Genomic DNA, 13,055 nt, shown 5'->3' on the forward strand with positions numbered 1-13,055 from the left:
AATCCTGTGTTCCAGGGCTTAAGTCCCTAAAGGTGAAGGAGACAGTAAATCTGTCATCTCCACTCCTGGCTGGCTGGACAGTAATGTTGTGAGAAGCAGAGGACCAGAGACACTGATATGGGGAAAAAACAGGATTTATTTAGGTGCCCTGGCTCAGTGGAGCTATATCCAAAAAGGCTGAGTATTGAACAAAGACTGAGCAGGGTATTTATAAGTGAAATTACAAAAGCAGAACAAAAGCAACTGAATACACAATGACAGATTACCTGATTTATAGCATAACTGATGACTTAGCATAACTTACATCCTTGCATAACTTGTAGCCTTGCAGCTGCATTGAGAGAAAAAATAGTAACCTTCAAAGCATACTAAATACAAGCATTGGGAAACACAGTCACAATTAATGGTTCAGAGAAGGAGATACAGTGTAGGTCTTCATTTTTCTTTTAAACTTTGCTCTGGAGTTGTGTGTTTGCAACCTTTCCTTTGGCCTCAACTTTCCAAAAGTGTTATCTTATAACCATCCTTGGAGTAAGCTGAATAAGCAGAGGACAACTTGTTTTTCTTTTCTATTTAACCCTAGTCTTGCCACACTGGCACTTGTGGAAGAGAAATATATTAAACGTGCAGACACTGAAGCTCACACCTGGAACTTTGGAATCAGTTCTGTCTGCTGTGGGACCCAGGTATGGGTAGAAGTCTGCTCAAGACTCAAATCACAGCCTGGGTAACCCCATGGTCTAGTTTCTAAAAACATTCACTCATTACTCTTTAAACAATCAGGCTCTAGAGTCCAATGCCACGTATGAATTTATTGCAATGACATGGAATTGAGAACCTTATCCAGGCCAGACACTGTGGCTCGTATCTATAATTTCAGCACTTTAGGAGGCAGAGGTGGGCAGATTAACTGAAATTAGAAGTTTGAGATCAGCCTGGCCAAGAGAGTGAAGCCCCATTTCTACTAAATATACAAAAATTAGCCAAGTGTGGTGGTCCACACCTGTAGTCCAGGCTACGTGGGAGGCTGAGGCAGGAAAAACACTTGAGCTTGGGAGGCAGAGGTTACAGTGAGTAGAGATCATGCCACTGCACTCCAGCCAGGATGGCAGAGTAAGACTCTGCCTTCACTCACCAAAAAGCAAAAACAAAATCTTATCTGTTTATATTTCCATTCCAAAATATTTTTAAATGACATTTTAATGATCTGTATAATTGTTCCAACTTTAGAAATAACCTCCATTTATTTGCTTTCACAGATTTTGTACATTTTTATCTTAATAAATTGATTCTATTCACAGAATAATGAAGATCCTTATTAATGCCATATTGCATGGTCTATGTGTTCATTTTAGCAGATATGCATTATCTACTTATTTGCTAAAAGCCATCCTTTTTTCATCCTCCTAATTTAGATGATTCTGAAAGATGACACATCCTTTTTCAATCTGATTCTAACTTCCATACTGCCATATGGTCTGCAAAATTTATCTCAAAAAAAAAAAAAAAAAAAGAGTAAAATGAGTGAAGGGTGACAGAGCAAGTAACATGATTCATCTGAAGCCAGTCAATCAGAAAGTTGCATTGACAAGAACTTCTGGTCTGGAGGGATGGAGAGGCTGTGCCTTGACTCAGTGGGTGATTGCTGGGCCATTCCTTCAGAACAAAAAATGGGGGAAGCACCATGTGATCTGCCCAGGCCTAAGGTTCAGAAGGAACCAAAGCAAGAATATTACCAATTCCATGAACATACCAAGAGATTTCTAAAGAGCTCTATTGGTTCAAAAATAAATTATCATCATTGCAAATAGCAAAGTACGATGCATAAGATCCACAAAAGTAATGATTCAAGCACCCAAGTTAATTGCAGTGGCAATCATAAAATGTTTAAAAGCAACAGGCAGCAAAGGAAAAGCAACTATTAGTATGTAAACACTAGGACTAGTGATAACACTAGTTATCACTCGCTAATCTGTCCCACTGACCCTCAAAGCAACCCTGTATCATAGGTGGGAACACAGGAGGGTAGCTACCCAACTCCAGTGCAGCACACAAGGCTTTGTCTAGGTGGTAACCTTCTAGATACATTTTACTTTCAAGGCTGCTTTTTGCTTTTGGAAAGGGTATGGAGAAGAGTTATATGGAGGAACTGCCCCTGTGTAGCCTCGAGACTGCACTGCCTGTGGGTGCTTCCAAGGTTCCATTCCTTTATTCTTTAAGTGTTTTCACTTGAGGCGGCTCAGAGACAACTCTGTCCTCTGCAAATATATGTCTTTCTGAAGAACCGGGCGTAATGGAAGTAATGTGTTTGAAAGCTTTCAGCAAGTGCAGAGGTGGTGAGCTCTTTGCAGGTAGTGGGTTTTTGGCAGTGATGTTAATGACTGTCTGATGGCAACTTCTGAGAGTCGTTTCCAAGTGTCTGGCCTCTTGCTTAAGCTCTTTGACTCTCGCTTAAATTTTTTGACCCTTGCTTAGAATTAACCACAAACTCAAGGCCAGACCTCAAAAAACTATCTTCCACACCTCCATTTGGATAGTTTGGGATCCTTGATGTAACCATCCTTCTAGAACACTTTTCTGTTTAAAAGACTTGTTCAAGAAATCCTGATGTATAGCACCATTACAAGGCACCATATTGCCACTTATTAATCCACTGACAGAATGATCGATCAGAGACTGTTTTGGATTGCAGGACAATTTGTTCTCTAGGACTGCACAGTACAAAAAGCTAATTTCAGAAGTGAGTGCACAAGGAAGACTAAAAAATTCATATGCTTGAGAATATTATTTTTTTAAAAATTGAAGACAGCAATAATAAGGACAAACTTGCACATTAAGCAGTTTCTGAAGCCATGGTAGTAATAACCAATAATATTTATTGTGGGCTTATTGTACCAGCTACAGCTTCATATGTATTTTGTTACATGGTACAATTTCAGAATCCATTATGCACAAATTTCACATCCCAAAAGCTCTGAAAAACAAAATTTTATTCCTAAGTTATTTGGTGGAAAAGCCTAGCCAGACTCGAACTCATTTGGTTAAATAGTTTGACTTGAACTGATGTGAACCCATATATTGTCTTTATTTACCCAAGCATGAATATTCATACAGCTGCCAGGAAAATAATGAATGCATTTAACTACAATAGGAGCTTCAGAACTCACGTGCTGTGAATTTCATATGCTGTGACATCCATGGCATATGGCATGAGTTTCAGGCAAGGAAGTAAGAACCTGCATTCATAACAACGCTGTGGTCAAGGAACTATCACAGCTCCCATTTTATAGATGGAGGACTAAAGCTTACTGAGGCTGGATCACACAGTTAGCAGGTCCAAGACCTACTGGACTTCCCTAAGACAAAGTCAGTACATGTGTGCCACTCTCCTGCAATGCCTTCCTACAATGCTGTCAGAAAGAAGCTTGCCCTCAGCAATGCATGCTCTTGCAAAAGTTATATTCTCATTCAATTATTTGTATTAACATAAGACTGTGGTTTCAGTTGTGAGAAGTTTCACAGACAGAACTGAAAAAAATATGAAGAACATAAATAAGTAGAAATGAATAAAGGTATAACAATAAGTCAAGTGTTGGTAGAAGGGAGCAAGGGACTGATAGGGAAAATGTGAAAATGGGAACGAGGAAGGCCCAGAGCAAGTATGAGAAACCAGTTGAACTGGTAACATGTACACACTTTCTTTGAGCTTGAAGGCAACTGAAGAAGAAAGCACCAAAGCTTTCCTCATGGCTCAATAAGTATTAGTTTCCCCATTACAAATGAGGAAACTGAGGCCCAATGAAGTTATGGTAACCTGTCCAAGATCAAACAAGTAACTTTGGAACTGGGATCGAAAAGAAGAGCAGCTCTCTGATTCTGAGGACAATGTACTCTTTGCTAAATCACCCTGCTTCTCCTGTGTATGCATATATCTGTCCATCAAGGAATCCATAAAAGTACTGAACTGGTGTTAACAGTGGGGTAACAAATAGAAAATGAAATTCTAAGATAGATTTGGAGACTTCTCTGTCACCACCATGCCTTTCCCATTTGGGACATGAGGCTCTCCCAAGCCATGAGACACCTATGAAGCAAGTCACTTTTGCTGATTATCCAGATGGTATTACCAAAGTGGATAAGGAGTTTTACTTCTAAGATGACACATATTTCTGTGGCATTTACTCTAACATAATAATTACTTAATATTCAATAAATTAGGATCATTACATTTTCACAAGCTTCAGTTGTAATTTTAAATTGGCCACTTGAATAGTTAACTTTTTTGCCGAAGCTTTCTAATCTAGTATCTGGGCCTTCAGCCATGCAGAATGCTCAATCTGAAAAGATTCAGCAATAGGAAAAGAAATTATTGTAAAACAAATCACAGCTTGCTTCAAAAGGGAAACTTTTCTTATCCTGTTTGTATTCTTTCAGTCAAGAAGATTTATGCCGGTAAACAACAGGGCCCTTATTTTAAAAATGACAAACAGAACAAAAGCAAGATGTGTTTCACAGATTTCCCCATCTTTTTCAGTCACGTCAAAAAATTATGGGGCATGCAGACAGGAGGCAGAGTGAACGTTTTTAATCCTCAGGTTGAGAATAAAAGATAACAGTGAATACAATCAGGCACTCTGAAAATTTATATTTAGGTGTGTTTGCTTTCTTCTCCATGTTATTACTATTATTAATATAAGATTATGTTACCACTAGATACTTTTTGTAGATGACAAATTTTGCAGCATACTTTTATTATATTTGAGGGAGTAATGTTTGATGTTAAAATCAATCTGATTTACACAGGTGTGACTTGGGCCAAGTTTACTTATTGACAAAATATACTGGTATCCATACTGGAACTGGCAAAAAACACAATACTCATTTCATCTTGCAATTGTTTTGCAGAGCTGGCCTCCGTTTTTTGAACTCCTTATGCTCAGCTTTGATAGCATTTCATTTTTTCCACAGTTCTTTCTAAAATAGAACAATTTCATGAGCCAACTGAGCTAGACCGAAGAACATCAAAAGAAATCCTATTCATTATCAATCTTAAGTTTTCTTATTTCATTTAACAAAAATATTTATAGGAGATTTACATAGTTGTTTCTTTTCTTGGTACTCATGCAATAAATATAATATTAATTCTATTTAATGAGCTCAAATTAACCCTGACACTCAAATTTCAGAACAAAAGAATTTAGTGCATTTTAATGCAAATGGTATTGCTCTTGGAGTCCTACTCCAAGTAAAAGAACTGTTTCAAATTCTCAGATTAACCTAAAAGGCTGTTTCTCTCCTCTACCATGCACAGAAGGAGCTCTCTTATCTGATCTACCTGTTGATGACATACCCAAGATCCAATATAATCTGTGCATCTGTCAGCAGCAGTTGGGATTCAGGCAGAAAGCATATGGCTTCCACAGTCAAAGTCATTTAAGGATCCTCTAATAAAGAGGGACTTATGCAGCATGCCCACAAATGATGGTGAAGTTCCCTGAGATAGTAACAGGCCCATTCTGTTAGCACGCTTTGTGCCTGGAGTATCAGAGTAGGGAGATATTCTCAGCACTGGAGACAGAGAGAAGGCACAGAGCACTGGGAAGAAGTCATCACGGGCACTATGACCTGACTTGACTGTGAGGTACAATGACCAGTCTTGGGCCACTGTATGTGGAAGCTGGTATCCTTACTGGACAAACCCAATCAGTTAGCAGAGGGCAAGAGATGCCTTGACACCACCTAGTGCCATGATTGCAGAGTTTAATTCAAGGATCTTAATTTTATAAATCTTTCCAATTTAACCCTCCCCTTACAAGTAGAAATCATAGTTTTAAAATACTGTCTTAATGTAAATTACTAAAACACGGAAATCCAGGAAAAAGATATATGGTTTAGGAAATGCAATTTTTCATTTCTACTCTCTTTTAATTAGTCAATAATCACTCTTCTCTTCAACCTTTTCATTCAGCACAAGGTTTTGTTTTGTTATTGGCCAGACTGGGCTCTGACACACTCTAACTCAAACTAAAATTTAAAAAGGAATGTTTACATTGAGTAATGACTTTACAGTGCTGCAAAACTAAAATCTGGCATGCTCCTGTAGGCATAGTGTCACAATTATTTAAGGTCACTAAAGAGATGTGTGAATCTCTGCAATAAGGCCCAAACTACACTAAAAAAATTATCTTCTGCCCTGGAGTTGAGGAAGAAAGCTTATAGACGATATCCCATGAAGCATATCCTTCTAAGACTATCACACCATTTTCCAGAAACAAGCAAGGATGCAACAACAATCACACATTATAGCAATGTGTATTTTTTCAATATAAAAAGGTAAGGTAAAAATGGCCAGGCATGGTGGCCAATGCCTGTAATCCCAGTGATTTCAGAGTCTGAACTGGGAGAACTGGCTGACTCCAGGAGTTTAGATGAGCCTGGGCAACATGGCAAAGCTGTCTACTCAAAGACAGTCGGGCATGGTGGCTCGTACCTGTAATCCCTGCACTTTGAGAGGCTGAGGCACACAAATCACTTGAGGTCAGAAATTCGAGAGCATCTTGGACAACATGGTGAAATACCATCTCTACTAAAAGTACAAAAATTAGTTGAGCATGCTTCCAGGCACCTGTGGTCTCAGCTACTTGGGAGGCTGAATCAGGAGAATCACTTGAAATCAAGAAGCGGAGTTTGCAGTGAGCTGAGACCAGGACATTACACTCCAGCCTGGGTGACACAATGAGACTTCATCTCTGGGAGGGTGGAGGCAGGAATACAAAAATTACCTGGTGTGGTGACACACTATTGTAATCCACGCTACTTGGGAGAGTGAGGCACAAGAATCACTTGAAGCCAGGATGTGGAGGTTGTAGTGAGTTGAGATCATGCTGGTACACCCTAGCCTGGGTGACAGAATAACACTCTACCTTGTAAGAGAGAAACAAATATTTTGAACATGTGAAATGCCTCCATTTTCTTAATATACCATATCTCATATTTGATTATGAAAGTCTACAAAGTTCTCTCATAAACCAAAGAAGCAAAGATAAATTTTATATGTAAAATATGTTGTAAGTACTTAAAGTTTTAATTTCCAACAACAAGCACATGAATGAAGAGAAGAGCTGCTGATGGAAAGAGTGAACAGACTGAGGTAAGAAATAATAGTGTTGGCCACCTACTATGAATGATGCATGTCAGTTAGCTCACTAAATTCCCTCAACAACCCTATAATGTAGAAAACTTCCTAGACTTACAGTTCAGGAACATGCACTCGCAAACATGCCCCAAAGCACACAAGCAGTTAGACACACAGATAGGTTTGAAGCAGGACTTCAGGACCCAAGCGCTATCTCCATTTTTCTGTGTGACCTTAATTGAAAATAAGTATTACTAAATTTATGTCAGTCATCATCCTCTTAACCATAGAAATAGAAACACAAACGTCTCTAGGGGATGACTTAGAATAAATATTTTATCTCTAAAATTTCATATATTGCTTAAAATCTATTTCAAAAAGCAATAATTAATTCTTCCTTTGCTTTCACCTTCAATTAGTTGATTAGTACTAATGAAGTAGTTATCTTTTAATTCAAGTTGTTACCTGAGAATCAAAATGACTTTCTCAGTTTTCTTTCTAGAGAGCCCATTATCAATGTGGGGACTTTATAAAGCTCAAAAACATAAAATGGACAGTCATGTTATCACAAGGTTAGTGAAATAATCACTTTTCAGTTGGTCTCAATGGACACAAAGAGCAAGAAGAAAATCAAATTTACACAGCATACAATAGACTCAATCGCGAATGATAATTAGATAGTTATTTCCAACCCTCCGTACTATCAGCCCACCCACAACCAACTTAAGAATTTTTGTGCCAAGCGACTAAGAACAATCCTGAGAGGCAAGTGCCAAGAGCATTATATCTGAATTAGCAATACCCAAAGACACATTTTTGCAGTTTCATTTCTCTTTCCAAGACATTACAAACTTTCCTTTTTGTTCCAAAAGGGAAAAGAAACACTCTTGTGGTGAACAGCCTCCAAACTCCAACACTTGCCAAAATCATATGAAGATTCTGCAAGCCAGACAGTCACCATTCAGCCTGTGGAAGATGTCACAACAGAACCAAATAGTTCACTAGCTCCAAAACTATGTAAAATTAACCCACATACTTTATTTATTTCTAAATATTTAGCATCTACAGTAACTTCCATGTCCATTGTTCTAGTATAGGAATCAACATAGAAGATGTGGGTAAAATACATCATTTAAAAATTGATGAAAAAAAAAGCTCTTGTATGTTTTTAAATAGAATTTGTTTAAAGAACAACCTCAAGAAATCTTTGCACCTACTATGTAATGAAGTATCAATGTCAAATCATGAGGAATGCAATAAAAAGAGGCCAAATAAACACCCAAAGGACCCGAGTTGAGTCACTTCCTCATGTACATTTACAAAAAATATTAACTGGGCACTTTTCATGTGCCAGTTCATTTTTCCACCCACTGAAATGTTACCACATGGGCACAATGTCTTAGCCTTGTGACATTTTCCATGGTACAAAACAGTGTACAGAAAAGCCAAAGTAACTGTAGTTGCCCTAATTTTCCTTTCCTTATAACACATTTGCCTCACATAGTTAATTTTAGCTCTTTTCTTTTCATTCCTGCTTTGCAGAATTGTGAAGGAGTAAAAGGCACACGCTCACTGACAAATACTGTGACCACTAATATAATTTCTATATTGTTAGGTATCACCATCTTTGTGGCAGTATGAATGGGGTAGAGGAAAAAACACTAAGTGATTATAATTCCAATTTTACAGCTTATCAACTAGGCCAGCTGAGCAAGTAACAAGGTGCCCTGAAAATTAAAGTAACTGACTGCCCTCAATAAATGTTAGAGAATCCATGCATAAGAAAAGCAGAGGATTTGCATCTCTGCACCTTATGTTTTAAAGCTAACCTAACTCAAATGCAGTAAATTATTGGCTATTGATGAAAATAAGTATTTTTTTCAAACACTACAGTTTGCATAGGATGTGAATCACAGACTACTTCCTCAGTTTTCATTATATTTACATTAACTTAATTTAAACATATTACTTCTTCAAAAGTGTCAAAATTTACATTAGCAGTTCATTTCTAAGATTTTGGTCATAGGTCTCCTCAAGATTCTTTATATTCTGCTCCTGTCTTCTAAGTGCCCGTGTCAATGGTGTTATGTTTTTCTTCCTGAAACTTCTGCTTTCTGAAAATAGCAAAGGGATAAAAAGTAAACAAACTGCAATAGCTGAGGTAACACATTTAGAAAATAAAATGGGTCATTTTTGATTCAACTGACTAAAACTGCTACATGACTATTACTACTGGGAAGCAGATGAAAAGAGTAGAAGAACTCATTGTAGTTTATGAACTGATCTAGTTGCAGTGTATTGAAACTAGCAGAGACAAGACTGTGGTATCTGACTGAGGGGGGTAAGTATGAGCGTCTCAAAAGGGAAGTGATTTCCCATGCAGACCAATTAAAACTTAAACAATAGTTACAGGTGCAAAATGGCCAAAGTAAATTGTGGGATGAAAGAGTGATCCTATTAGTTACAAAGAGACAAATGGGGATTTTTGTATTTGAATTTTATAATGCTGTTTCTAACTGTGAGCTTTAATTAATTATCCCATAGATATTTAAGGTAAAATATTAATTTTTGTCATTTAATAATCTATCAGCGGTAACCAACTGTGGTTGCCAGCACCTATAATCCCAGCTTTTCAGAAGGATGAGGGAGGAGGGTCACTTGAGCCCAAGAGCTTGAGACCAGCCTGGACAACATAGCAAGGCCCTGTGTCTTAAAACAAAGCAAAACAAAACAAGCAAACAACTAAAACCTAGAAAAAACAAAACAAAAAAACTGTTGATTAAATAAGGAAAAAGTACCCAAAGAGAAAGCCAAAGTTGGATGAACCAGTATGGGCTTTCAAATACTTAAGAATAGAATGCTCCTTATAGTAATACTTCAGATCAACCATAACACCAATTTGCAAACCAGGGAGGTGGGTTCACAGGTGCTGAGATCCAGGCATTCTGAGAAGTACTACAAAACACTGACTAGTCTAAGGAAAGTTAAATGCTCTAGGTAATAGATCTCTTTGATGGTATTCTGGAATGCCATCTAGAGGTGAAAACTACATTTATTTTTTTTATACGTGGAGAAAGAGGAAACAGGGTAGAGAAAACTGAGGTAGGGAAGTGATAAACTCTCTCTGACAAAATGTTGTTCTTTATTTTTTTATCTCTCTTGACTAATTTACCTTTTCATTATTGCCAAAAGCAGAGTAAGGTAGGCAGATGTTGGAATCAAACAAATCAAATCTATAGAAGTGAGAAAATAACATTAAAGAAGATGGAGGCACATTCTTTAATGCACTAAGATCCCTGGAGTATCTGCGTGCATTAATTAACAAAACATTCCCAGGTGAAAATAAGACTTATTGCACAAACTATAGACAGATGAGCTGGCTGTTAATCCCAGGAAAGATCTGAAGAATGAAATATTTGTAAGCACTTAGAGAAAGTGAATAACGCAAGAAAAATCGTTTCACCCAGTGCAAGTAAAGTCAGACTGCCATGTGTTCTTCATTGAGCACAGAGCTGGTAAAGCTGCAAGTGTAGAAATATGGAACTCAGTTCTTGTACATAAACACACACAACTATCAGACCTGAAGGACTGAAGTTAACTGCAAAACATATGAACTGTTCAAATATTAATAGTCTCTCCAAAATTTCTGTCTGGTCACCCATGTAAGCTGGTGATAGCATCTCATTCTCTTTTCCATCTTAATGTTTAATATTTCAAAAGCAAAACCCTAGTGTTCATTCCTCTTAATTTGTCCTTTCTAACTCACCTTTATAAGCAACAACTATACTTGGCAGTAAACATTAGAATATTTCGACATATATTTAGTAATTATTTTACTCTCATAATTCTGAATATCAAAAAAAAAAAAGATGTGCATACCTACAATTCAACAGATTCAACCTCTAATTTAGTTCTGCTTCTCTTCCTCTTAGCAAATCCATGGCTTTTACTTAAAGTTGCCTTTGGTCAGAAATTTCTTATTTCCATCTACATAACAGATAATTAATTTTTAGCAAGAAAACTGATGAAAGCCAAACCGCTGTAAATGAATATACTGTTTCCTAAATTCCACAAAGCAAAGTACAGACATTGAGGATAACAATTTCACTTTCAAAAGAGTCCAACTTGGCTGGTCACTGTGGCTCACAACTGTAATCTTAGCACTTTGGAAGTCCATTGTGGTCAAATCACCGGAGATCAGGAGTTTGAGGCCAGCTTGGCTAACACTGCAAAACCACATCTTTAGCAAGATGCAAAAATTAGCCAGGCATCGTGGTAGGAACCTGTAGTTTCTGCTACTTGGTAGGCTGAAGCAGGAGAATCACCTGAACAGGGGAGGCTAAGGTTGCAGTGAGCTGACAATTACCACAGCACTCTAGCCTAGATGACAGAGTGAGACTCCATCTCAAAAACAAACAAACAAACAAAACTCCAGCCTTGAGTTCAAATCTTTTCAATCTGTTGGAAAGCAAAGTTTCAAACTTATTCAACTAGATATTCTAGCTGCAAACAAATTGACTCTCCTAATTACTCTTAAACTATATTTTCATATATTCCTAGTATCCCTTATGTAATATATGCTACTTAGTGCTTTACCATTTCTCAGTCGTTTATCTAAAGTAATTTTTTTTTTTTTGATAGGGTGCTGCCCTATTGCCTAGGTTGTAGTGCACTGGTGAGGTCTCGACTCACTGCAACCTCTGCCTCCTGGGCTGAAGGGATCCTCCTATCTCTCCAATGTAGCTAGGACTACAAGCACACACCACCAAGTCTGGCTAATTTTTTTGTATTTTTTGTAGAGATGGGGTTTTATCATGATGCCCAGACTGCTCTGGAACCTCTGGGTTCCAGTGATATGCCCACCTTGGCCTCTCAAAGTGCTATGATTACAGGCATAAGTCACCATATCTGGCCCCATTAACTAAAATTTGATAAGTTCTTCAGGAAGAACCATTGAACAAAATGTGCATTCAGCAATAAAACTCCAAAAGAATATAATCCCACAGTTTAGTGTTTGTGCTGTCTGAATGTTTCAGTTCATGGGTCATTCTGACTCACAGTTAGCAAGCTCATACGAACTTCCGTTCCCCTGGACTTGCCTTTTAAACACTTATTCTGTTTCTTTCTAACTCCTTGGTCTCCCCCAGACTCAGGGTATCCTCTGGGTGGTGTGGGGCTGGTTTCCCAACAGTCTTTTAAAGTCTTAATGTTAGGTATATAAAACAAATCTAGACATTTTAATAAAAATTGGAGACTCTCTTATTGTGCACACTGTTTTTGTTTCTGTTGACATTTGTTTATGCCTTTTGAGTAACTCCTACAAATACAGTGAGTGAGATAAAACTAAAGATGAAATAAATGTAATATATTTTGCAGTACAGCAGCACTATTTGCAATACGATCTTCCCAGGTTAGCAGCTCTAGCCTTTCAGATCATTTAGTGCCTTGCCTGGGGCAGGGCTTCTTATTAGGTTTAAATTTATTAATCTGGTGATGTGTCATAACATAGCCATGGTCTAATAGTGTCGGAAGATTGAAATGTTCTTCCACTGATTGCATGAATAGACACTTTTGGTTCATTATGTGCAGGGACATAAAACATACAACTTTGTTTATCACAATTTAAACATCCTGGTGCCAGGCCCACACAGATGGGAGGAAAGCAATAACCGATGGAAACATTCATTGACATTCCCTCCTCTTCTGGAAGAGTAGGACCTTGGTTATTTGTTGGTCCAGGCATCCAGGTGCTATCATTAACATAAACCTCCACTGGGGTGTCTAAACATGTAACAGGCTTAATCAGGGGTGGGAATGGAATAGACTCAATAAGTGTAATTTTGATCTGCCTCTCTCTTAATAGGTCTAATTGCTACCTGACATTCTGAATTAGCATTTCATAAGAAAGCAGCAGAACGGT

The 13,055-nt window shown here is 37.8% G+C and overlaps 1 pseudogene; it reads right to left on the reverse strand.

The window, feature by feature from the left end:
- LOC139361196 (centriole and centriolar satellite protein OFD1-like) overlaps positions 1-13,055 on the reverse strand; it is a 55,234-nt pseudogene that overhangs the window by 34,198 nt on the left and 7,981 nt on the right.

The sequence above is a fragment of the Macaca nemestrina genome (assembly GCF_043159975.1).
Source record: "Macaca nemestrina isolate mMacNem1 chromosome Y unlocalized genomic scaffold, mMacNem.hap1 SUPER_Y_unloc_1, whole genome shotgun sequence".
Classification (NCBI taxonomy): domain Eukaryota; kingdom Metazoa; phylum Chordata; class Mammalia; order Primates; family Cercopithecidae; genus Macaca; species Macaca nemestrina.